Source organism: Rattus norvegicus, chromosome 1 (assembly GCF_021556685.1).
Source record: "Rattus norvegicus strain SHRSP/BbbUtx chromosome 1, alternate assembly SHRSP_T2T, whole genome shotgun sequence".
Classification (NCBI taxonomy): Eukaryota; Metazoa; Chordata; class Mammalia; order Rodentia; family Muridae; genus Rattus; species Rattus norvegicus.
The window spans coordinates 21,877,311-21,904,990 of NC_141534.1; the positions used below are offsets into that span (position 1 = coordinate 21,877,311).

The window sequence follows — 27,680 nt, forward strand, 5'->3', positions numbered from 1 at the left end:
ACGGCTGTCGTCTGTTTACTTTTGGAGGGCAGGATATGGGAATGGAAATGGATTATAAACTGAAACAGTTGTCAAAAACACAAACAAGGCTCTCGGAGGAAATGACTTCCTCTTTACACTGTGTCCCTGGTGGACCATGATCACTCCCTCAGTCAGGGGACTGGGATTTGGATAAACATCCAGACAGCAGCAAACCTCAGCCCTTCAATGACAGGGAATCGGGGCAATTTAGACTCATCCCAAACCCACAGGATGAATGTAGCTGGAATAACAAGTAGTAAAGTGTATGTCCCACTGGATGTGGGGCTAAAGGAGCAGCTCTATTCTGTCGTTTTCATGTTTCTTAATGAGCAAATTAAGGTTCCCAGGTTTAGAAGTCTGGGGAGGCCACTGAGTACATTGCTGACTTGTCAATGACAGCGCTTTCTAGGAGTGACAAAGGACTACAGGACAATTAGTTGATTGTTCTTAAAGTTAAGAAAATTTGCCATAGACCACTGCAGCGACTCCTTCTGTTTTGTCTCCTTAACACGGTACCTGCCCTACTTGTTGCTAATAATCTCCTAAAGACTCCTCTAGCGCGGCATCCTTACTTGAGCGCCAAGTGACAGCAGTGACTAGATCAGTTGTCCTCAGTCTTCCTTACGCTGTGACCCTTTAGTACAGCTCCTCACGCCGTAGTAACCACCAACCATAGAATTATTTTCATTCCTACTGCATAACTGTAATTTTGCTACTGTTATGATTAATAATGTAAATATTGGTGTTTTCTGATGGTCTTAGGCGGCCCCCCTGTGAAAGGGTTGTTTGATCCCCTGGAGGCTGTGAGTTCATCCCTAAGTTTCAGACAGTGGATTGGGGTTAAATTCTGTCTCCCCGTTGTAGACTCCTTACCTAGTACAGTGGAGTTTTCTCTTTTCCACAAAAGGTGATTACTTAGTATTTACTTCACAGGGAGTGAATTACTAGACACAAGCCAGGTTCCACGGGTATTGTATACACTCTTGATAGCGTAAGAAGCTTTTAGAGAAGAAATCAGGGGTGTCCCTTCAGCGTGGGTTAGGCACAGTGCCAGCAGATGTGTTGATGGTGCCTGTTGGTTGCTGCCTTTGATTTGGAAGTTTGACTCTCTTACTTCCTGTAGGATGAGTCAGTCCATCCTTACTGCTTGTGGTGGCCCTGAACTTTTCCTTTGGTCAATCTTGATGACAATCCCTTGTCACTGGTATATCCTTAAATCCTAAGGACAATTTTATCCTCCACATTCAGAGGCATAATTAATCCCATCACTGGAACATATTATGAACAAAACCACAAATTTACACTGGGTTGGGCACTGTGGTTCAGACAGACTGGACACAGCAGTTGATTCGGATAAATCTTTCACCTCACCTGGATCGCCGCTCCGTAAACATGTTTGTTCTGCAAGGGTTCCCCCAGCTCTTCCCTCAGGTTCTGCCTTCAGGCTGAGAGTTTAAACTGAACTTTCATACATCAAGAGCACCAATTTAGACTCAAGTCTTCAGTTGATGGCTACGATGAGAGGAATCCGTTGGAAGACTTGGTTGTCTGCCTCACTGACTGGGGTCATCTGCCTCATTCAATTCTCCAGCCCATGTCTAGCCTAGCTACGATTTTGTTGAATCTATCATTTCTTTCAGTGTTTGTTGAGTAGCTTGTATTCTGGGCACTAGGGGAGGGAACCTGGGAGGTACTGGGAGAGGAAAAACTAAAGTAGAAAGGCATAGTACTTTTAGACATAAAATATACTAGAAATGGGGCAAGCCAAATTTTAGTATTATTTCGTTAGTGTAATGGGAAATTCTTCTGGGAAGATTTTTTTTTAAAAATGTCTTTCAGAATTTTCAAAGTGTATTATGAAAACTATTACAGACTGACAAGAAGTTAAAAAATAAGCTCAAAGGGCTGGAGTCGTTCTTTGGCCATCTTCCCCAATGTTCACACCTGATGGGCCTATTGTACATATCAAGCCGTGGAAATGACACGGTACTACTGATCACTCCATGGCCCTGTGCGGATGCCTTGTTGTTATACGCACTCACAGAGCTTTTGTGTCTAGCATTTACACAACACTGAGAGATAGTACAGTTGAACTAAATGAGGTTCAGAAAACAGAGGACCGTGCCTCAGTGTGCAGCCTCCTGCACTGAGGGCATGGATGTCCTCAGAGCAACTTGATTCCATTGCCCTGAAAGCTTTTTCCTGGGAGCTCTCAACTGTTCCCATATAAGGTTTCCTACATTAATTTTAGTTCTTCCTGGTCTTCTAGAAATGCATATTTCTTTTTTTTTTTTCTTTTTTTTTCCGGGGCTGGGGATCGAACCCAGGACCTTGCGCTTCCTAGGCAAGCGCTCTACCACTGAGCCAAATCCCCAACCCCTAGAAATGCATATTTCCTTAAGAAACTAGTTTTCCAGTTCTTATCTCCACACCCCTCATCAGAATGGATGCCAGCTACCTAAGAGTCACAGATGAGTCTGTGATGAGAGACGCTACCACTTGATAGTTGTTTTTATCAAGGACGTCCAGCGCAACCAAGCAGCCAATCCACACTGCATAGCCGAATTGGTTTTGAGAAGTGATGGCTAATAAGAAGTCAAGTGTAGAAATCTAAAGTGTGTCTGTATTCTGAAGCAGGAGGAGCAGAGGTAACCTGTCAGCATATATCCTGAAACACAGAAATAGTGTGAGAGAGGACAGAAGAATAAAGCCATGTCGTGTTTCGGGGACCAGTTAGGGAGAGCAGCACAGAGCACCCGAAGACTGGAAGCAGTTGTCAGAGCCAGCAGCAGGGCCAAGGCATGGAAGAAAGTTTCCATATAACTTCAATAACCAAGCAGAGTCAGGATGACTCAAGCCCTGTCTGCAGTTCAGACGGATTTGATGGAAACTGCAGGCTAGGTTTTCCTCCGTGGCCACCCTGACTTTACGAGCCACGGCCCACATGCTTGGAAACGGTAAGTGGACAATTACTAGCCGGTTGTCGAGTGATGGCATAAATGGTTGGAAAAAAGCTCGAATTTGGATATGTGACAGTTGTCAAGGTAAATCTTTTTACCCTTTGGTTCTACGTAGCTTTAGATGCTGCTTGGCCTAGAATGGTTGCAGATGAGAGGAAGCTGTCTCGGTACTTCTAACTACAGGTCATTTTGATCAGCCAGATGAGATATATAACAGTGTGGTATACAACAGTGTGGGATATGAATATACATCAGTGTAGGATATGGGTATACAGCAGTGTAGGATATGAGTGCACAGCAGTGTAGGATATGGGTATACAGCAGTGTAGGATATGGGTATACAGCAGTGTAGGATATGGGTATACATCAGTGTAGGATGTGGGTATACAGCAGTGTAGGATATGGGTATACAGCAGTGTAGGATATGGGTATACAGCAGTGTAGGATATGGGTATACAGCAGTACAGATATGAGTATAGAGCAGTGTAGGATATGAGTATCCAGCAGTATAGGATATGCATATCTAGCAGTGTATGATTATAGGAACATAGCAGTATAGGATATGAGTATAGAGCAGTGTATGATATAGGTATAAAGCAGTACAGATATGAGTATAGAGCAGTGTATGATATGGGTATAAAGCAGTACAGATATGAGTATAGAGCAGTGTATGATATAGGTATAAAGCAGTACAGATATGAGTATAGAGCAGTGTATGATATGGGTATATAGTAGTATAGATATGGGTATACAGCAGTATAGGATATGGGTATACAGCAGTATAGATATGGGTATAGTATGTAACAGTATAGGATTTTTTTGATTTCTTAAAAAAATAATTGTTTTGAAAGGCTCCATGTGTTCTAAGAAACACTACTGCAATGTACTTTTTAAAACACTAACTATACTGCATTGTGTATCTTTAGGTTATGTGGAATATTTTGATGTACAGGGAAACAGTTACATAGTCAGGAAAGTTAATGTGTACATTGTCTCATATGACAGGAATGTGGATTTTCTCTCTTTACAAAAATCCTGAGTTTTGAGACTCTATACAGGACAAGATTTCCACACAAAGGCAGCTTAAGTTAGAAAGCCCCATCTTGTCACCTGGAGCTCCAAAGTTGTCAGTTCCAAAGTTTGGGGCAAGGGGAGGCTAAGGTCAAAGCTGAAAGAGTCCTTGTCTGTCTTTAAACTGGTGCTTGTCCACGTGTGTCTATGGGTATATGAGCGTCTGTATGTACCCACTTGGTGAAAGTAATCTTCTCTTAACTACAGGACTTCACTGCCACTACCACTACATACAGACACAGACACACACACACACACACACACACAGACACACACAGACACAGACACACACACAGACACACACACACACAGACACACACACACAGACACACACACATACACAGACATAGACACAGACACACACACAGACACACACACATAGACACAGACACACAGACACAGACACACAGACACACAGACACACACACACACAGACACAGACACACACACAGACACAGACACAGACACATACACACAAACACAGACACACACACATACACAGACATAGACACAGACACACACACAGACACACACACACATACACAGACACACAGACACACACACACACAGACACACACACATACACAGACATAGACACAGACACACACACAGACACACACACACATACACAGACACACAGACACACACACACACAGACACACACACAGACACAGACACAGACATAGACACAGACACACAGACACAAACACACACACACACACACACACACACACACTCATGCACCACACTCACACATGTATTTTTATAGCACCTATTTTAAATTTTATTTTATTGCCTTCCCCATTCGTTTTTATGTATACTTCAGGGATAGACTTGATTGACGAAAAATCATCATTAATTACTTATTTTTGTTGCAGTTTTGATGAGTGCTATTTGTGAAAGACACTGTTGGCCATCTGCTTGGCTTTCCTTCCGGTAGCTAAAGAGCTCCAGTTAAAGACTGGATTTGAATTTAATAACAGCGGAAAATATTTTCTTTTTTGATGGGCAGAAGAGAGAAAGGGGTTTGGGGGTGAGCAGGAAGCTTAATTTTTCCTAGATTCGTGTGGGCAATGTGTGATGTAATTTATCTGCCTCGCCCTCATCCGCCTGACCCCCCACCCCTCTCTTTAGGCATTCTTGGTGTGACTTACAAAACACATAGGATGTTGGAGTTGTTTTAGAGATGTAGCAAAGGGCCAAGTTTGCCTTTAGGATGGACTCATGGTGAAAAGGGCTCTTCCAGGGAAGTTAACGAACATCTGGGGCCCTTCGACATTAAACCAGCATTCCAATTCGTTTTGATTAAGCTTATGTGGCTCTCTGCCATTCAATCCTTCTCTGTATTTTGGGAGGTGACTCCTTTCCCAGAACACATGCTTTACCTTATCCATGTCATTAACAGAAACTCAAACATGTCTAATTTCTTATAAGGAAATGATACACACTACAAAGGGAGCCGGTGAGTAGCAAACTGGGGGAAATCAGAGTTAAAAAGACATGAATTTAGATACCTAGACTGAATTTAAAATGTCATCTTAAATCTAAAACTAACATTGTTTATTATTATTATTATTATTATTATTATTATCATTATTAACCAGAAGTAGGCAAAAGAAGCAAACCCTTGTAATATGAAAGCAGGTGACTGCCAAGAGCAGCTCATACACCTTTCTGGTGCTACTCTGTCACTATATAAACACTTAACATAAACCTTGCAGCTTTAGTGAGCTACATGCTTTTCCATCATTTTGAAATCTATGAACTCAATTTAAATCTCAACAGACATCCACCCTGTTCAGGAAGTGAGATGATTCAGGAAGCTCTTGCCAAGTAACGCTATTAATGGCAACAATCTCTGAAGTGTGACTCACCTCCTAAGTCAGTCTCTCCTCTCTTACTCTACCCCTGCAGCCCCTTCCCATGTGGTTCCTTACCCATGATTCACTCCTCCTAGAGAGTCAAGTGGGTACCCTAGAATGAAGGAGGCCAAGAGGAATGTGAGAGGAAAGAATCAAGACGTAAAGGAATTCCTGCTATTTAATTAATTTTTTAAAAATATTTATTTATTTATTTATTTATTTATTTATTTATTTATTTATTTATTTATTTATTATGTATACATCATACAGCTTTCTGCCTGCATGTATGCAACTACAGGCCAGAAGAGGGCACCAGACCTGATTATAGGTTGTTGTGAGCCACCATGTGGTTGCTGGGAATTGAACTCAGGACCTCTGAAAGAGCAGGCAGTGCTCTTAACCGCCGAGCCATCTCTCCAGCCCTTTAATTAATTTTTAACTCCCGGTATATTGTCCTCCTTTTCTGCTCTGTGATGGGAGGTGGCTTACTCTGCAATGCAAGCCACCGGAAGCCATCGGATCAGTGGAAGCCAACTCTTTTTAAGCAGCTAACGATTTTCATGTGCCTAGAGGCTTACCTTCTAAGAAGCAATCTTTGAAACCACATGGCCACAATTGAAGGACTGCTTTATAAAACGTATTATAGCCTTTCCTGCTCCTTTAAATTGGCTGTTCTAAATATACCCAAGCATTTTGCCCAAGCCCCTGTTCATTAACACGAGTTGGTTCTGTCTTTGTTTAGTCTCTGTCTTCTACTTTGTTGTTTTTTTTTTCTCTCCTGTGCATACTTCCCCCCCCCTTCTGTATTTAACTCCTGCAGGTATGCTCTCTCCTTCTCTTCGGGGTTTTTGGGTGTCTCTTTTCTCCTTGCTTTTGTCTGATGGCTTGTACCCCTTGCCTCTTGTTTTTCTCATTTTCATGGCAAAATTGTGCTAGAGGCCCAATACTATCTCCATCTAATTCTCTACATTAAAAGTCTTAATTAATGGGACACTCATCTGAGACTACATTCAGATACAGAATCTTTAGAGTGGTAATTAGTGACCATGAGCTCACCATGGTGGTCTCAAGTCAGTACAACTACTGTCTTATAGACAGACATTGGACATAGATGATGATAGATGACCCAGTACACTTCTGTCTTATAGAAAGCTGACACGGATGGTTATAGGGTGGGCAATGAAGGATGACAAAGCAATAGATGACCATGTATAAGGTCACGAGGCACCTCAGGGCCCTCAGGAGGCCCCGACCCTGCCAACTTACCTCACAGTGTTCCCTAGACATGTGGGATAATAAAATTCTATTATGTAGGTGGCTCAGTCTATGGTGATTTAATACTATAATTTAATTTAATAATATAAGCAATCCATATAGACTGTCTTAGAACTCATATGGAGCCTTAATGCCATGATAATGAATGACAAGCAGACATTTTTATTGGGACTACTGCTCTGAGTAGTTCTTATGTGCCTCAGAATATAAATATTAGTGACCTTAGTCATATTTTAGTGCCTTCTTAGGTGGTAGGATTTTCTCAAGAATTTTTTATTCAATCAGTGCATACTTATATCCTTTCTACCTGCCAGTCATTGTACCAGACGTAACATGATGAAGGGTTGGCAAATCCTCACGGACTTCACAATATTGAATGTGGGTGGCAGCCAAGTAGGCACTGGAAAATATTACAAGTACACAGGACAGCAGGGAGGAGCAAAGGAGATGTGAGCACTTTACTGAAAACTACTTATAAAAATGATCATTCTTGGGCCCACAGAGGGAAGAGAGAGGGAGAACTGAACTATACTCCTCTGACCTATGCATTAAAGCCCTAACCCTCAGTTGGTGGAATTTATAGACGGGCACTTCAAAGGTAATTAGAATTGGATAAGGTAATGAGAATAGGGCCTTTTATACAAACCAATTAACTCCTGGCATTGAGAATACTGAGATGAAGCCACGAAGAGAAGCTTCGTCAGAAATTGGTCATGCTGGTACCTTGAAATAGGACTTTAAACCTCCAGAACTTGTGCTAATGAACTCCTCCTGCTTGAACTACCCAGTCAGTGCTGTTTTATGGCATCGGTCAAGCTAAGAAAGGCCAGAAGCTAAGTCCCCAAAAGAACTCATGCCTCTGGGTTGAACTCTCATTCCTTTGTTTATTCAATTGCTCTAGCCTTTGTCCATTTCTTGTCCTTCCTTCTAATTACAAACCAACCAATCAGGATCAGAAACTGTCAAAGACGCTAAGGCGGTAGATAAGCAGGACTCGCTCTCATACAATGTACATTTTGGTGGGAAGTTAGACAGTAAACTGTATGCAAATGAACAAGATGTATGGATGCGTGACAGTTGTGAGAGTGCCGAGGACAGAAACAGGGACAAGGCGAGGACTCTGGAGTCCTATAGAGAGAACACACAGGGTAGGTCTATCAGAGGAAGACAGTTGATCCTGGAAAGTGAAAAGTTGGGTGGTCAGTCATACACGGATCTGGGGGAGTATCAGACAGGATGAAACCTGACAGGTGGAAGGGACAGTGAGAATTAAGCGCGCTGGCAACAAAGGCATTTATATAGAGCCAATCAAAGGGTAGGACAGTGCAAAGGTGAGACAAGCCAAGTCCAGAGGGCTTTGTATGCCATCTTAAAGAACATACAACAGGCTTCCGTGATGACTCAGGCTGGGGATGATGAAAACTTAGAAAGGAATGAAGACAGAGATTAAATGGAAATGATTTCAGCAGCTGCATGGACACAATGTGACATGAACACACAGGGACATCCCATCCAAGTGTGGCCATCTAATCTTACATATCTCATGAAAGTAAATCTCGGAAGCAATGTTGAAAGTTTTAACAATGGTGCTATTGAAAAAGGATGTTTAATAAGAGTACTGGAAGATTAAATATCACTCATTAAAATGTGTGCACTTAATAAAAGGTGTAAGTCATGTGTGACATAAACATTTGTGGGGGGAGATAGAAGGGGTTAAGAGGTGGTATATGAAAGTTTCTGCTATATTTATAATAGTTTATTACCTTGATAAAGAGGTAAATGCTAAGATTTATTGAAGCTGGGTTAGTGTGTGAGGCTCTGGAAAATGCATTAAGACTGCACTGTTATAGCAAAATACCATTGACTGAGAAACAGATGCAGAAACAAGCTCCACATGGCTCTGGGGCCTGGAAAGTCTACCATCAAGGAGCTGACCATTGCTATCTCTGAGGGCTACACCCTCGTAGACAGTCTTCTCTAATCCTCATATGGGGGAAGGAGCTACAGGTGGCCTCAGCCTGTCTTATAAAAAGGATGGACTCCTCATTTGTGAGGCCTCCACCTCTTGACCTAGCTACACGTTAAAGGGCCCTGTCTTTGAATTTCACATTGGTGATTAGGATTGTGACATCTGAATTTTTCAGGACTCAACACTCAGACCATTAAAAATACAATGGCACAGGGCAGAGATTTTAAAGTTGAAAGACTGTAAGGAGTGGTGATAGCTTGTCATCTGAGGTCCAGAGGAATGTAGGATTGCAAATGGTTTGTGTACGTAGGTGTAAGGTGTGGGGAGGTGGGGGGGAGTCAGGGTATGTGTGTGCGTGCACACACATGTGTATGTTTTTAGGATGAGAGAGTCAGCCTCAGGCTGTTTTCGCAGCAGAGCAGAAGAGGCCTGCACAGGCTCACTTGTGTGAGTGGGCATATCAATAAACAATGCAACAATGGGTTTGATTTTTCCATCAAGTGCAGAGAGACAAGAAGGCAAGTTGTGGTGAGATTTAAGAACAAATTCTATTGCTCATGGAATAAGAAGTTGTCTAAAGTTTAGAAATAAAGCAAGGTCTTGAATTGTGGGGGAAAGTTTATCAGGCGGCTGAATTTCAAATGCATGTAACATTATATGTGAGTCGACTATCCATCAGATCTGCCTAACCAATGCCCCTACATACTTATGTCTTTCAACGTGTCTGCTTATCTTCTGTAAATTTATGCATGATTTCCATGCCAGTTGGAAGCTCACAAAAGCATGGAGTTGAAAATAGAGAGGAGACGTCAGGCAAACCATCGTGCTCAGATTCTGGCTCTGACTTATTGAACCCCAGAACCTTCAAACTGGTTGTTTTACAGACTGAAAGCTATGACATATGTCAAACTGTCAAAGAACTTCAATTTCCCAGCTCTAGTTATTGAAGGAGCAGATAGGTCTCTGCAGGAAATGGGGTAACCGAAGTTGATGAATGACGAGTGAGACCAAGAGTAAACTGGATGCGGGGAGTACATTACTATCTAAAGTCATTTTAGTTATTTTGGGTATGAAGTGGTTTTCTTTTTCTTTTTCATTTTTGTGGGCAATGTTGTTTTCTTCATGTTTCTTTCTGTGGCTCTCCCAGTGGGATAGTGTGTTTCCTGCTTACTGGAGAATGGACCTTTCAGTGTCCCTGGATGCGGACACTGTTGAGAATAATTTTAGTGGGATGGGGGACATCTAGTGGGCAAAGCAGCTTTGTGGTTAGACACAGGGAGTCTAACTCTAACAAAGTACTTAGCCTGGTCTGGAAAAAAATACTAGGATCAAAACATCATCTTTCTTGTTATAGGATTTCTATGGGATCAGAGAAGTTTGAGATTTATAAAGCAACCAGACAAGAGCTGCCATTTAAGCAATGAATTGTGTTAGATTCGCATGTAAGTCTGTACCTTAGACGTGTGGGCTTTTATACCATGAAAATCTTGTCTGTGCTTTCATCCTATGTTCTACACAGTAGCAATGTTGTTCAGATCATTGTGAGCTGGCCACTGCTCTAGGATATCAACTGTCTCTACGACTGTCTCGCCTCACAACTTTGAGATGAGGACACCAGAGGGAGAATCGTTTACATCTTCTGGTGTGAATGATTAAGTCCTGACGTCAGTATATTGAGAGTCAGGTTATGACGAGACAGAGAAACCCGGCTTGCTGGCTCTGTTAGTGCTATGTGGGGACTCTTCAGTTTGCTCTGTTCTTTTGAAAGGTCTTTATGCCCCTTTTCAGCGCTAGTGAAACTATTAGTGAATACCATCTTTCTCTGGAAAGGTATTTCCAAAGCCTTAAATTAGTGTTTATTTTGAGCTTTGGCAATTTATCTTGAGGAGAGAATTTGGCTTACTGCTGCATGAACGACAGTTGTTGAGATGTGGCTGAATGTAACAAGGAGCCTGATGATATAGGATGGTACCTAGGTTTTGCAGTTTGTAGGGCTGCAGCCAAAGAAAATGTGTAACCTTTTGTGTGGAAAGTCAGACATGATGTGTTGTTGTTAAGCCAAGGCCATGTATAAGAAAAGGCTGCTATGAATTTGAGAAGGAGTAGGAAAAGGCTTGGGAAGGTTTGGTGGAAGAAAAAAAATTTATTATTAAGAATAATAAATATAATAAGCTAAAAAATAATAAAAGCTTTAAAGATGTATAAAATTACTAATGGCAATTGTCTCTGATTTCAAGTTTCCTATTTGTATGGTATTTATTTTCTGTACCTTCTGTAATTAATTTGAATCGAAAAATACATATATAGATACATAAGAACATGAGAGGAGAAAATGCTTTGAAGAGGAATGCTGTTAATTGGGCTAGTTTGGGTCATCAAATTATTTGAGGGGCAGAGTTTCCACTTATCTGGAGGGCCTTTGATCACTACATTGTCCTCAACTCTCTGGTGAGAGGAGATGTCTGCAGCTTGTGTGAAGATGAGGGGTAAAAACACATGCTAACCGTGGAACAGTGGATGCTCACATCTCCCTTCCTCCCCTGCACCCACATCATTCTCAATGGGAAGGAGGATATCTGTTTCACATGGTCAAAAGTACTTGACTCCCTGAGGCCTCCAGGGGGAAAGAAGGAGAGAGCCACACTTATCTTAACCCAGCAATCAACTGTGAGGTCTAGACCACAATGGCTCCTTTGTGCTAAACCAATTATCTTGGTGGAAAGGCTACCTTTGAGTAAGGCCCAACAGATGAGGCTCATTGATCCCCAGAAGAGCTTGGAGCTTTTGGCTAAGGACTCCTCTGGTGCTGCCCATACAGCTCCTAAGGCTGCCATCAGGCCTTTCTGGCAGATTTCCAAAGCTCAGAGAGAAAGAGTAGGAAGGATGCGTCCTCCTTCAGCACATGGAAGTGACCCGGAGCGCCTGCAGACTGAGAAGCCAGCTGTGGAAGCTGATGAATCATCCAGCAGGCTTGATGTCACATCTGTGGCTTATTATGATTCCCATCCTGGGTTTCCCTTCATTTCTAGTGGCTAGACATCCCGGGCTCCAGTCATGCAACTCCCACCTGGGCTTTTCCTCTCTTTAAAATCCCACAGGTTGAGTCCAGCTCCAGGGTCGAGCTTAGGCAGGGGAATCTCAGGTGAGAGAAGCATGTGGCTGTGTGAGTTGACATTTCCAGGATAAAACATTCTACAACAACAAACAAAAAGCATTCTACAACTCCGATAAAATAAAAAAACAAAAACAACAACAAAAAAAAAACCAAACAGTGGTTGCGGAAAGCTGCTGCAGGCTTAGAATCAAATTGTCTTGAACTTTAAAAAAATATTAAACAATTTTATACACATACGTAAAATGTACTTGAGCATATTCCATTTCTTCCCTTTCCCTTCTCCCACAGACCTGCTTCCTCTTTTTAGTTTCTCAATGTTGTTTGGTCGTCTACACAGACATAGGTAGGAGGTTATTTACTCGAGCGAGGACAATTTACCAGTGACCGCATCAAGCAGGGCTATTGACTTCTACTTTTCCATCAACCATTAACTGCCAATGGCTCCTCGGAGAAGTTAGAGTCTTGTAAGCTCCTCCAACATCCATCCTGACATATTATTGGACCTAGTTTTGTGGAGACCCTGTGTGGATAGCCACTGATGCGGAGTCCGTGGGTATGTGAAACAGAGGTCATGTCTGGAGGACAGTGCTTTATGGTATTCTTCCTATTCTCCAGAGCTTACGTTTGTTCTGCACTCTTTCCCATGATAATCTATCTTAGAATAGTTTTAGGTAGTTATTATTGTCTACCATCTGTGTATGGTCCTCGTAACTATTAGTAAAATGCTAACCTAATCCTTAGCTTCTCCCAACCCAAAGGCTGACAATGTCATTGAGGTCTACAAAGTCATCGGAGGCCCACAGTAGAGACTTCCTGGCTTGGCTGTAATCCACCTGGCTGTCTTAGTTACTTTTCTATTGCTGTGACAAAACGCCATGACTGATAGAACTTATAAATGAAAGCGTTTAATTAAGCTTACTGTATCAGAGGGTTAGAGTCCACGATGGTGAAGCAAAGTTATGGCGGCAGGAAGGGTTGAGAGCTCACATCTTGATCTGCAACCAGGAGGCAGAAAGGATATTGGGGATGTGGGAATGGTGCGGGCTTTCAAAACCTCAAAGCCCACACTCCCAGTGACACACCTTGTACAAGTTCACACTACCTACTCCTTCCCAAACAGTTGCACACACTGGGGATCAAGCATTTGAACTTATAAGCCTATGTAATACCTGGAATTAACCAGTAAGCCCCACGTACCGAAGGAACTTCCGGGAATCCTGGGATTTATAGTTCTTGAAGAATAACAAAGCTTCATGGGAAAGTATGGTGGCCTGTGGGTTTGTTCTTATAAATGCCTGCAAAATGTGTCTCAGGCCGCTCAAGTAGAAGTTCCAGGGAGTGGTCGTGACCAAAGACCATCTTGGTCAGTGTTTAATAAAGCTTGTTTCAAGTTTGACTCAAAACGGTACAACTGGTTTTTCTACAGCAAATCTCAGGATTTACACCTGTAGGGCCATTATTATTCAAACCACCACATTGATATTTCACCGAAGTATTTGTTAGGATAAAAGTTCCATAAAACTGTTACTATGTTGAAACATGGATTTTTGGATAATCTGAATCTGTATTTCTGTGCATAGTCATTCTTATTTGGCTCCAAATTAGCGATCTTATTCCCTTTGAAGAGAGAGCTATGTTTTTGCATGGATAGGGGATAACAGTGCCAGGCTCCCGGCTTGCATCACCCCTGACTAATCATTGTCTGAGTGAAACTCTTGGTCTCATTCTCTGCCCTTGTAGAAGCAAGGAGGAAAAATGGTACCCACTTCGAGGAGTTTCTGTGAATACCGAATTTGGTTGCAAACCTAAGGTGAATAGCACAATATTTATTTATCAGAAGTCAACATCAGCGATGAACAACTTTGGAGTACTGAGGGGCTGACTGGATTCAGGTTAGAAACCCTGCAGAAAGATGAGTGGATAGTCTATGGCCAGAATCAGCCATATTGGTGTTTGTCTCAAGATGTCCAAACATCCACAATTGAGTTCAACCTGGACTACAGGGGGATTTCTGGCAGTTAGATAAAAGCTAGCATTCCCGAGGAACTGGTGAAGTCAATTCCCATCTGCCAAATCCTGACCCTGAGTCATTTCCCTTACCCCTGGCCAAAGGGGACACACGGTACCTAGAATTGTGTGTCAAAGCTCACATTAGCTTCCAGTTCTTTCAGTCCCTACTCACAAGGATTGTTAATACATTTCAAAGACCTGACTCCAGCCCCTGATCCTTTTCACCTCTGTATGCTTCCTTCCTCCCAGATACCTGCTTGCTCTCTTCACAGGGCAAGCCCTCCCTCCCCTTGTTCCTGCTATTTTTCTTCTTTCACAGATAGCCCTGGTCATACACAGTCAGCTTTCCTTTTTCTCTGCTCTGTACCCTTCCAGATGCCTCTGGATTTTTTTTTCTCTCTTTTACCCATGATATGAGCCTTCCCCCTTAGCCATACCATGGACTGGACATGTCCTTAGTTTCTTTGCTGCTGAAACTCTCGCATAAAGTTGGAAAATGTGATTCCTCTGCATCTATCTAAACAAGGTCATCTAGGAAGACACTCTTTTAGTAAACACGACACCTTCCCACTCCATACCCACAAAGTTCAGTGTTTTAACAGCACTGCCATTTAACAAAAATGAGGGTTTAGATATCTATTTTCTTAAATGTGTGCCCATGAGCTCTCTTTTGCCACAGATCCTCACACATGCAGAACCCTCTGGGAAAAGTTACTGGAGGAAAAGAATACTACTTCTTATGTTGTTGGTCTTCCTGTAAAGCAAGCAGCAGGAAGAGCAGGATATTTGGTTTATTTGATAGTAGTAGGGAAAAAACGAACTATTAGAAACTAAAAATAAAGCTAAGCTGTTCAATTCATTCAAACTGAGTCCTGTCGCCAACAGCAGCTGTTGGAAGGCAGTTTCCAGTGCAGTGCAGGGCTTTCAAAGAATCTTTTCATATATTTCCTGAGGACTTTTTGAAAGGGTTCCTTTCTTCTCAAGCACTCCTTCCGAGGAGGCGTCTATAAACCAAAACTAATTTGAAGGTAAGCACACTTTTTAAAGGCACAGAAGCCCAAATTCAAAAATGTTTATCGAACATGAGTAATCGAACTGACCTTCTTGTCCGGCCATAGCAGGCTACCCATTTCCAAAGTGTAACAGGCATTGGAAAGTTCTGGAATCCCATTTACGAAGCAGGAAACAACTGCCACAGTGTGTGAGAGGTTTGTGCTGTGTCGTTCTTTATTTTGGTGAGACTGGGCCACCGCGGATCTGTAAGTGACATTTATAAGTTCCGCCTTCTATGTCCTTTCTTTTTCCTTTCCTCCTCCCTCTCTGTCCCTCCTTTACCCCATTAATCCTGAGATTCTCCAGAGAAATGCCAATTCCACCATCTTGGGCCAAATGTGAAACAAGCTTTATTAAATGTTAGATTCTGACCAAGAGATGGACTTTGGTCAGGATCATTCCCTGGAATTTCCCAGCTGTGATGGCCTCAAGCCATGTGTTGAAGGGATTTTTATTTTCCAAGAACTACAATTCCCAGCATTCCAATTCCTAGGCAGGTGAGGCTTACAGGTTAATTGGGGGCTGCTCTACCACTGAGCAGCGCTACCAACTTTTATACCCTTTCAGTTCACAAAGTCACTCGAGAACACAGGAAGTGGGTTAGCACCCACACCCAAAGGGTCCGCCCTTTGGGTAAATAAGTTTCCTCTGGGGACAGTTCCTTTTTCTTCTCTTATGTATCCTATCATAGACTGGCTCAAACTTTCCATGTAGCTAGCGAAGACTAACTTTGAACTTCTGACTTTCCTGCCTCTCCCTCCCCAGTACCAGAATGAAAGGTGTGCGCCACCATGCTGGGTTTTATGCTGCACTGGGACTCTAACCTAATCTAACCCTACCCACAGCTGCAGTCTAGGCCTAGGAGTCTTAGCACGTCACACTTCCACAGTGAGAACCAACTGAGAGAGAAGCAGTTGTTCCCAGCTCCGGGAGGTGGGTCTGGATACACAAGAGAGGCAGCTTTCAAGGACACAGGCACTTTAAAGAGCCATAGTTCGGGTCTTCATGCAGCACATGAGGATAAAAAACGGATAAAGCCTCTGAGGTGTTCCTTCCTGACACAGATCTCAGTAAACATCCAGCCTTTAATTCCACCCTGAAGCACCCACTTTTTGTCCTTGAAACATAAAATTCCCAAATCTTTTTTCTTCTCACAGGCAAGCACCTGGGCTTTTCTTTCAGCTACGCTTCCGGGGCCAGACTCTCCGTACGTGGCATCTTCACTGTCCACTCCACTTGACAATATCAACTTCATTTCAATCACTCTTCGAGCTGACCTCGATTCTCCTGGGAGACCTGCTGAGGTGGCCTTTGAGCCTTCTCTGAGCATGACTTCTCACACACAGACCTGAGTCACCTTCATGGTGTACTCGCTGTGCTTCAGATCTACACTGAGGCAAAGTCGCCTCCCTGTTTCACAACGCATGAGCCAAGGGTGTGTTATTTGCCAGGTCAGTGGAGACGATAGCAGCCCTTTGAGTGGCCCACAATCCTCTATGTCGAATATTTTTTCTTTCTTTCCTTTCTTTCCCTAGTGTAACGGGAGCATTACTTTTATTTAGAGGCTGATAGAAAAATTCGTGGAGTTATTTATTGATAGGTAGGAAAAGGTACATTTTAATAAACCAACAAATTAATATTTTGCCCATTAGATGCAAGTAGATTGACTTCTTTGTCCACTTGTCTTAATATATTTGAGATTTTATTTTGGACAATTGTATACATATATCTAATGCACCTAATCAATATTATCCTCATTCCCTTCTTTTAACCCCCTTCTAACACTCCTGGATCCCTCCCGTCTTCCAAACACACCTTTCTCTAGGTCATATCTTTAGGTAGGTTTAGTTAGTTTTCCTGAGAGAGAATTGCTTCTCTCTCCCTCGCTGGAGCTAACTAACTGCCGATAGCTCCTAAAGGAGCCTGTGCAGCCTCTGATAGGTCCATCTTGTGCTGGTTTTATGCAGGTAACCACAGCTGCTATGCGCTTATTTGGCCAACTACTATGCCGTGTCTAGAAGACAATGTTTCAAGCACCCTGCCCTCCCCATCCTCTATGCTTATGTTCTTTGTACCCCATTTTCTATGACCTTTCGAAAGGGGTCAATCAATGTAGCTGTCCTGTTTATGGCTGAGATTTTAACAGTCACTTATTCTCAGCACTTTGGCTAATTATAAGAAGTTACTGCATTGATTCTGCACCTTGTAAAAAGATGCTTCTCTGACCGAGGTTGAGAGCAGCACTCTTCTACACATATGAACATGAATATTTAGAGGGCAACTGTGGTGCTTTGAATATGCTTGGCCCAGGGAGGGGCACTAGTAGGAGGCGTGGGCTTGTTGGAGTAGGTGTGGCCTCGTTGGGAGAAAGTGTGTAACTGTGGGGGAAAGCTTTGAGAAATCTTCTTCCTAGCTGCCTGGAAGCCACTCTTCTGTTTCCCTTCAGAACAAGATGTACAACTTTCAGCTCCTCCTGCACCATGCCTGTCTGGATGCTGCCATGTTCCTGGCTTGATGATAATGGACTGAACCTCTGAACCTGTAAGCCAGCCCTAATTAAAGGTTGCCATTTATAAGAGTTGCCTTGGTCATGGTGTCTCTTCACAGCAGTGGAAACCCTAAGACAGTGACCTAAGTGGTTTTTAATAAATACATACTTTACTAGTTCTGTGGGCTTCTATTAATATCCTGTGATCAGCTTAACACATGACTTAAAGCAGATCTCTTGACCCGCAATTTGCTACTATAGCTTTAACGGTTCTGCTGTCCTTGTCTACTTCTGGACTAACACATCTCAGTCCAGTTCAGAGATAATAAGCAACTGGGGCTAGAGAGATGGCTCAGCGGGTGAGAATGCTTGGTGGTTCCTCAGACGTCGGCTCACGACTGTCTATGACGACAGTTCCAGGGGATCTGACATCCTCTTCTGGCCTCACTGGTCAATATGTACAGTTGGTGCACATGCACACCTATAGGAAAATGCTTATACATATGAAGATTTTTAAAATCTTTAAAGTGACAAGGGATGGATCAGAGATCTAAGGAGCACAATTCTGCTTCACCTCTTGCACCACCACACACCATGGTTTCCCCCTCACTACTACTAAAGTTGGCCCTACTCATCTTTGCCTAAAGCCCACTCTTCTTGAAATGAAGCTGAAAAGAAAAGTTGGACCTGCTTCTCTCTCTCTCTCTGCTTCCTCTGTTGTCTGTCAACATTGCACAACACGCTGCCAGAAAATAGCCCCGTCTCCTGTTTCTCAAACTCCGAGTACTATTTACGACGCTAGTTTGTTGCTGCAGGTCCTGGGGACTTGAGTAAATCTATCACTGGATGGTTGTGTCTTCCGGCTGCCGTCTTCCCAGGAGTTCCGTGAGCTGCCCAGACTCTTTGGGGAATCTGGAAGACTCTGGAAGAATTTACGCCCTGGTTGAATTTGCTGATCTGAATGGCAACTCTTGTGCCAAAGTGAGTCATTTTGAGTATTTAAACTACATTAAGTGGTAGAAACTAGTTTGGGGACAAAAGGTTTAGCATTGTATGTTTGAAACAATCACTTCACATAAAAATATTGTATTATAAGTAGGCATGGTGTAACAGACCTGTAATCGCAGCACTCAGGGGCTGAGGCAGGAGGATTATAATCTTTTTATAGCCAGCTTAGATAATGAGATTCTGCTTAAAAAGTACACACTCCGGGGGGTTGGGGATTTAGCTCAGTGGTAGAGCGCTTGCCTAGGAAGCGCAAGACCCTGGGTTCGGTCCCCAGCTCCGAAAAAAAGAACAAAAAAAAATAAAAATACACACTCCATATATAATAGTTATTCCCACAAAACTGTGGCGCACTGGGTACTTCCCGCGTGGTTATCCTAACAGCTCTATTGTTCATCTTTCTACAACAGGGAAACCGAGGCTTCAGAATACGTCGTCATGCGCTCGGCTCATCCACTGGAAAGTGCAGAGGCAGTATTCGGACTGAAGTCTGCTAATCCAAAGTTTATACTTTCCTCCTGTACGACTCTGACTAAAGATGTTTGTATTCTTTTTGAAAGATTTATTTGATGTTTGATTGATATTTATTTCATACACTTCTGGTAGCATTCTAGGTAGCCAGGGATGACCCTCAACTTCGTACCCCAAGTACTGAGTTCACAGGCATAGATCACCCTGTGCGCATTTAATGAGGCATTGGGAACGGAACCCATGGCCTTTTGCGCTTTACCAACTGAGCTACAGCCACAGCACAAAGCATTATTTTGTTTAAGATTATGTGCATAGTAGTGGGTATCGAGCCCCAAAGAGACAGGGGTGAACACGAGAGGAATCTGGGCTTGGGTAGTGTGGTAATAGATGACCATGTTAGAGGGAGGGTAAGCCTCAGTGGATAAGTATCATGAAGATTTGAAGAACTAAGGAAGGGAAAAGGGAAGCAGACCTCTGGTGATTGTAGTCAGATGAGGTGGCAGAACAAAGACCGAAGCCTGTGTGTGTCTGGCACTTCCTGGGGTAAGCGAAAAAGGCAGAGTGTAGTGCAGAGAATGGGGGCAGGGGAGCAGGAAATAAGTTCAGAGGCCGAGTGAGGCCCTCATCTTGTGCAGGACGCTGTTCTTTGAATTTAATGGGCGACCCGTAAGAGTAACTTTTATTCGCCTGATGTAAATTGTGCCAAGGCTCACTGCTGAATAAGCTCTCCCTCTCTAGTTATTTCTGAACTCTGGCTGGCTGGTTCAACTCAGCTGCTCTAGCTCAAAGCTCCTCTCCAAGCTGACTGATTCAATCTGGCATCTCTCAGCTTCTCACTGAATTGTTCTTCATGACCTAAAACTAATTCTGAATGAATTTATTCCAATCCAGCTCCTTCTTATTCTTTGGCTTCAACTGGCTCTGCCGACCTGCACTGAACTGATACAAATTCCACTCTACTGCACTGCCTCTTAGATCATTGACTTAGCTGAACTGACTGATTAGAACTCAGAGCTACGCACACCTCTGTCTCCTGAGTGCTGGGACTAAAGACATTTACCATCTCACCTGGACCCAAGATTTTCTTTATCTGAAACTTGCTCTATACCATGTTGGCCTTGAATTCAGAGGTCTGTTTGTCTCTGTCTCCCAGGATTAAAAGTTTGTCTGCATCCCAGTGGAATCACACAGATCTAGAAGCTCTTTGGATGTGATCTCTTGCCAGAGCAGCCATGTTGCTGGATTAAAATTCCTCTATTCCGATTCAGCTTATAGCAGGTCCAGCCCATCATGTGTTAACAATAGGCTGCCCTCACAGGAAAAGATAAAGGCAGGGGACAAAAGGTGCAAAACTACCAAGATTTAATGCCAGACCTCTGTGGCCTAAACAAACGAAAGGAGAGGAGGGCATAATCTGCATGTTCCACCAAGAGAATGTCTTGGATCCACAGAAGAAATTAGATGTAAGGATAGTGAAGCAAGAGATGTCTAGGGACACAAGAGTTTTGTCCTGGGCAACTGACGTGATAGAGTTGGTGCCAATTAAAGACAGAAGAACTTTGAGGACTTCAGTCTTGGCATTTAAGCTTAGATGATGATTAGGCTTTTTTTTTCTGTTGTCCTATATTAATATTTCCTGGCTGGTATCTTTTAAAAAATTTTTGTTAGATATATTTCTTTAATTACATTTCAAATGTTATCTCCTTTCCTGGTTTCCTGTCTATAAGCTCCCATCCCCTCCCCCTCCTCCATACAGGTATTCCCCCCATCATCCCCCGTACTGTCCCCCCATAGTCTCCTGCACTGGGGGTCCAACCTTGGCAGGACCAAGGGCTTCCCCTTCCACTGGTGCCCCAACAAGGCTATTCTCTGCTACATATGCAGTTGGAGTCCTGGGTCAGTCCATGTATAGCCTTTCGGTAGTGGTTTAGTCCCTGGAAGCTCTGATTGGTTGGCATTGTTGTTCTTATGGGGTTGCAAGCTCCTTCAACCCTTTCAATCCTTCTTCTAATTCCCCCCAAGATGATTAGGCTTTTAAACAGAGTTATGGAGTGATTAGGAACTTCTAGAACAATGCATACACATCTATTATAGCTTATCGACACAAATTATTTACATTATAGCTTAACTGATTGTTAACTTGGGATATCCTTTCTTTTTAAAAACTCTCTCCCTACCTGCCTCCCTCCCTCCCTCTCCGTCTCTCTCTCTCTCTCTCTTTGTCTCTCTCTCCCCCTCTCTCCCTCTCTCCCTCTCTCTGTCTCTGTCTCTCTGTCTTTCCATCTCTCTCTCTCTCTCTCTCTCTCTCTCTTTCTCTCTCTCTCCCCCTCTCTCCCTCTCTCTGTCTCTGTCTCTCTGTCTTTCCATCTCTCTCTCTCTCTCTCTCTCTCTCTCTCTCTCTCTTTCTCTCTCTCTCCCCCTCTCTCCCTCTCTCTGTCTCTGTCTTTCCATCTCTCTCTCTCTTTCTCTCTCTCTCCCCCTCTCTCCCTCTCTCTGTCTCTGTCTCTCTGTCTTTCCATCTCTCTCTCTCTCTCTCTCTCTCTCTCTCTCTCTGTAGTGTTGGCTCTCTCCTTCTTCCTTTATATGGGTTGTGGGGATCCAACCGAAGTAAGTTCACCCCTGAGCCATCTCACCAGCTCTGCTATCATTTCTTTGTAGCCACTACTAGTCTATATGTGTTACTTTGATTTCTTAAATAGTAACTACCACTTAACAGCAATATTAGACCTCCACGGGCAAGGGGATCACTGGGTGCCCATTAGTCATTGTCTTGCTGTTGCACGGCATCATACCTGGAAAGAGGCACATGCCAGCAACCCAATGGATATTTGTTAAATACAGACATATTTAATAAAAGAACAGATTTTCTAATTAACATAAGGACACTAACATGTATTGAGTTATTTAAAAACTTTAATTTTTAAAAAAACTTATAAACATGTTATCTTATTAGAGGCATCTGTCAAATTTAATTCAGAATTAGAAAATTATTTTATCAGAAATTATATTCTTTTTAAATATCAGATACAAAAAGATGAAGTCACATGGAAGGCCTCGTGAAGCTCCACTCCTCCCTGAGTAGCTCTGGGTAGTTGATCGTTGCTCGGGGAAAGAGAGTTATTTGTTAGTGGTGGAGCCAAAGGTGCTCCATCTTAAGTAAATAATTCCCCACATATATTCATGCAAGCAACCTCATGAAATACAACAGGACATAAGTGTGGTAGGGAGTGACAGAGGTTGGAGACCGAGTACCTGGAAGGAGTTGAAGGGTGTGGTGTGGTGTGTGCATGCGTGTGTGTGCATGTGTATTGCAATTCTATTTCAATTAAAGACATTTTTTTTAAAAGAAAAGGGCGGGGTTGGGGATTTAGCTCAGTGGTAGAGCACTTGCCTAGCAAGCGTAAGGCCCTGGGTTCGGTCCCCAGCTCCGAAAAAAAAAAAAAAAAAGAAAAGAAAAGAAAAGGGCATTAAAAGAAAGGGGGACATGATCAGGTATGGGTGGGAGAAGACAGGAGAGAAACCCTGAGGTCCAGCAGAATGAACGGAAATATGCAGCTTCTCTGGGGTGGGTAGGTGGGAAGTGGGGGGATCTGCTAGAAATTCCAGAGACCTGGGAGGTGAGAGACTCTTAGGATTCAAAGGGAGGGACCAAAGATGAGATGCCCTACAGTGGGGAGAGGGAACTTGTAGAGTTTACCTCCAATAGAAAGATAGGACATCGAGTGGAGGGATGGGGTTGCCATCCCACAGCCAAAAACCCTGACCTAGAATTGTTCCTGTCTAAAAGAACTGCAGGGACAAAAATGGAGAAGAGACTGAGGGAAAGGAGGTCCAGTGACCGGCCCAACTTGGGATCCATCTCAAGGGGATCCTCCAAGTCCTGACACTATTATTGATGCTTACAGACAGGAGCCTAGCACAGCTGTCCTCCGAGAGACCAACAAGCAGCTGACTGAGACAGATAAGGATATTTACACCCAAGCATTGGACTGATGTCGGGGATCCTGTGGTTGAATTAGGGAAAAGCTGGAAGAAGCTGAGGAGGGAGACCCTATAGGAAGACCAGCAGCCTCAACTAACCTGGATCCCTGAGATCTCTCAGATACTGAGCCACCAACCAGGCAGCATACACCAGCTGGTCCAAGGCCCCCAACATATGCAGAAGACTGCCTGGTCTGGCCTCAATGGGAGAAGATGCACCTAACCCTCAGGAGATGTGAGGCCCAAGGAAGTGGGGAGGCCTGGTGGTGGTGGTGGTGGGGACATCTTCTTGGAGACAGGGGAAGAATGGGGTGAGGAACTGTGGGAGGGCAGACTGGAAGAGGGGGGTGGGCAATGACTAGATTGTAAAAAAATAAAAGTAATAAAATATACAGATGAAAATAAATAAAAAATAAATATCTTTCTCAGTTTATTCAGCTGTATCACTTCGTGACATATGCCCAGAGGATTTGACATCCTACCTCACAGATAGCTGGTCAGCCACGATCATTGCTGGTGTATTCACAGTAGCTAGGGTTTGGAAGCAAACTAAATGTACTTCAACTAATGACTGGATAATGAAAATGTGGTACATATATAATATTGCAAAGAAGTCACATGCAGATAAGAGTAAAATCACAAACTTTACAGGTAAATAGATTAAATTATCATGGCAATAATGACTTACATAACCCATACTCAGAAAAACAAATGTTAGATGACCTTGCATATGAGAATTCAAGTTCCATACCTTGAGATTTGAATACACAGCCTCAGGTAACTCCAGGGACCAGGAAAGTATAAAATGCTTGGCCCAGGGAGTAGCATTATTTGCAGGTGTGGCCTTCTTGGAGTAGGTGTGTTACTGTGGGTGTGGGCTTTAATACCCTAGTCCTAGCTGCCTGGAAGCCAGTATTCTGCTAGCAGCCTTCAGATGAAGGTGTAGAATTTTCAGTTCCTCCTGTACCATGCCTGCCTGGATGCTGCCATGTTTCTGCCTTGATGATGATGAACTGAACCTCTGAACCTATAAGCCAGCCCCAATTAAATGTTGTCCTATATAAGAGTTGCCTTGGTCATGGTATCTGTTCACAGCAGTAAAACCCTAACTAAGATAATGGGCTTCTCTAACTAAGGTTGGGGAGGTAGATAAAGGCAAATAAGGAGTGAGAAAGGTAAAATAGTAGATTTCATTTCTTTCTTTAAGCAGAATAAAATGACCTTGTGAATGTGTATACATTTTCACTATGTGTTCTTTTGTTCATGGGCATTTATGGAGTTTCCATTTCATTTTCATTGTAGATAGACTCTATTTATAGGAGAATTGCAAAATAAAATTGCCTTTATAAACCACCCAATCAAAATGAGTATTATAAAAAAATTCTGATAACAAATGTTGCTAAGAATTTGCCAAAGAGGAACACTTCATCCTTGCTTGTGAGAATGAAGATTAGTGAAGCCACTGTGAATCAGGATAAAAGATTTTTTTTTAACAAAATGATCTATTGTATGTATTACTCAGTTATACTGTTTCTGGACATAGATCAAATGGATTCCATATCCTAACACAAAGGATTGCTTGTTTCGAATGCTCTCGTTCGCTCATTGTAAACCTCTAGGAGTTGGCCACGTTAAGCATGATCTTCAAGCTAACTGTCTCCTTTGCTAGCATGTATATGTGTTAGCAGCTCCTGGGACACATGAGTGTTTCAGTTCTTAGTCTTTCCATCATGTTTATAAAGCATTTAAAATATGAATTAAAAAATAACTCGAATTTGTTTTTTTGACGAACATAATTTCCATAGTTTAAAACAAACGTAAAATAAATGTGAAGTAATAGATTATGAGCAAAAATGAAGTGAGAAATGTTTGTTAAATTATATATAATGTAACCACATTTATTTATTAAGAGTGTAGCCCAATATCAAAAGGAAAATGCCAACAGTAAAGTTATTATGACTAAAAAAAAACATGAAATATCAAAAACATTTAAAAGAAAGGGTTAAAAGAATGTGTACACATTACACACAAACACATATATACAGATATGAATTAGATAAAAAGTGTCCTCACTTTAGAATGAATTTCTGAAATAACAATGTATGGCGATGGAAAAACATCCATTCAACTTATAAAAATCACAAGCAAGCAATATGGAACTTTTTAGAGCGCCACACAGTCATACCTGAGATTTAGTTTTCTGTGAATGTGATGAGTTTAAGTGGAATTCAGTAAACAAAAGAGTGAGGATATATTCAGAGGAAGTGTGTGTATGACCTTGTGGCAAAAGACTCTAGGAGTTTGCATTCTGAGATGCTCAAGTCTTACAGAAAATGGTGTAGCTTTGCAAAACAACTGTGAGCAGTCCCAGGTGAAAACCTTCTCTGTGTTACCTGTCTTTCCTAATGAAGTGCAAGCTATTGCTTGGGGAATGATGCAAAGACAAATGTCTACGCTTACTCAGTACCTTTTCTGGGTGATTTTAACACATGGTTGGATGAATCTGTAGAAAAGCTGCAGATGGAGTGATTCATCACAACAGGCTTGCCCAACGAGCCCACAAGGCTAGTGAAGTGTGTCTCTTGGAGTTGATCAGTGTCTCCCACCAGGAGGGCTTCTAGAGTCTCACCACCACTTGTCCCATGTCTACTGCGGTTGAGGGGAGAACCGTTCTCATCCTGAGTACAGGAGAAAGCTGAGTCACGGGTCAGTCTCACCATACACTGCCGCTGTGCAGTGGGGAGCGTCTCAGTCCATTTAGCTTATTTTCGTGATTTTTCCTCCTGGGCACAAAATTCTGAGCTTTTTGGTCGATACTGGACTCAGTAATGGAAAAACTGAAATAATGTGTCTGTGTTTAATTTTACAAGGCTCTCAAGCCAATTGCAGCCTATAAACCACAAACAAACCAAGGTTTCCTACAGCTTTTCGGCCATTGCTGAGAACGTATCCCTGCCTCACCCAGCAGAGAAATCCATGAGGCTCTAACAATAGTTCTGATGATAATCCATTTGTTTGTCGCGTCTTAGTGCCTTGCTGTGTTCATCTAGCGTTTCCCAAGCCTCCTTCTGGAAAAGGAGGTGTAAGTGTGTGTCTTTAACTGTACGCAGTGCTTTGGAGTCCCAGGAACACTTCCTAAACATCCAGACATCACAGTTTTCATCTGTAAAGTGTCATAGTGATACCTAGAGGCTGTTTAAATAAGTTAGTGCACATGAAGAGTTAATGCACGCTTCACACAGCATCTAGGACAGAAGAAAGTCTTCATAATAGCCCTTAGAGTGGACAAATTTTATGAAATGCTTGTGGCTATAAAGATAGTAAGGTAGACTTATAATACAGAGCATAAGTAATTGCTGTCTGTCTTCTAAATTCGGTGTGGGACTCAGAGTATTTAAGGGCTCCTTCCTGCAGGTACATGCAACCTACAACTGAGAATAGCTGTGGATGTGGCCCAGTACAAAAATCATACTTGCAGTTAAACTTTCTGAGTTTTCTTTTGACTGTGTGGTTCTCGAGCTTGGACTTTGTAGATGACAACATTGTAATATCAAAAGGTTGGACATACTTGGATACTGTAATGTTATCTGGATACAGTGAAACATGACATTAAAATCCCTATGGCCGGCTGGAGAGATGGCTCAGTGGTTAAGAGCACCCGACTGCTCTTCCAGAGGTCCTGAGTTCAAATCCCAGCAACCACATGGTGGCTCACAACCATCTGTAATGAGATCTAGTGCCCTCTTCTGGTGTGTCTGAAGACAGCTACAGTGTACTTATATATAATAAATAAATCTTAAAAAAAAAAAAATCCCTATGGCACCAAAAGGGTTTGAGGGATAGCAAGCATTTTTATTTTATTTTTTTGATAAAACAAGATCAGGTAATGTTTTCCGCTGTTGCCTCCTAGGCTCAAGTGATCCTTCTTCCTCAACCTTCCAAGATAGGGCAGCATTGAGCAAAGCAGCAGTCTTAACTAGTAAATGTTAGTATTGTCTGGGAAGCACATGTGTATTCAATGTGGTGGCAGCATAATGGCTGTAAACACCAGGGACACCATCAGGAACACCATGTCACAGAGTCAGTGCGATTGGAATGAGAATTCTTGGCTTGCATCTCTCTTCTGCTCCAGGTCTGTTATCTCTTGTTGAATGACTTGATACAAAGTGCTTATCTCTAGCTGTAAAACCATCAGCAAACAGTCTTCACAAGCTTCTATCTCCATAGCAACTGAGAGCCGAATAAGAAAATACTTGTAAAAACTTGACTTCATTCCTATTGAGGGGACCAAGAAATAAGTTGCCTTAAATGGGAAGAGGGTTCAGTTAGGGGAGATGATCTGGATGTGTACAGTGAATCCTCTGGCTGTGCACCTGATGGGCGCTGCCTCCTGGAAGTC

General features: G+C 42.6%; 2 long non-coding RNA genes across 6 annotated transcripts; one reads left to right on the forward strand and one right to left on the reverse strand.

Moving 5' to 3' along the window:
* Positions 1 to 6,087: 6,087 nt before the first annotated feature.
* Positions 6,088 to 15,908, reverse strand: LOC102553363 (uncharacterized). Its single transcript, XR_015644771.1, has 4 exons — positions 15,619 to 15,908; positions 15,384 to 15,540; positions 13,193 to 13,268; positions 6,088 to 12,350 (listed from the first exon to the last, which is right to left on the reverse strand). It is a non-coding gene; the product is annotated as an uncharacterized LOC102553363 (long non-coding RNA).
* Positions 15,221 to 23,713, forward strand: LOC134484968 (uncharacterized). Of its 5 annotated transcripts, XR_015644780.1 has the most exons (7): positions 15,286 to 15,311; positions 15,402 to 15,542; positions 16,494 to 16,787; positions 17,783 to 17,877; positions 18,640 to 18,805; positions 19,240 to 19,369; positions 23,206 to 23,648. It is a non-coding gene; the product is annotated as an uncharacterized LOC134484968 (long non-coding RNA). The 5 variants fall into 5 exon arrangements; XR_015644772.1 differs by lacking the exon at positions 23,206 to 23,648 and having other exon boundaries at positions 15,221 to 15,311; positions 19,240 to 19,393; XR_015644779.1 differs by lacking the exon at positions 15,286 to 15,311 and having other exon boundaries at positions 15,454 to 15,542; positions 19,240 to 19,349; positions 23,206 to 23,713.
* Positions 23,714 to 27,680: the final 3,967 nt, after the last annotated feature.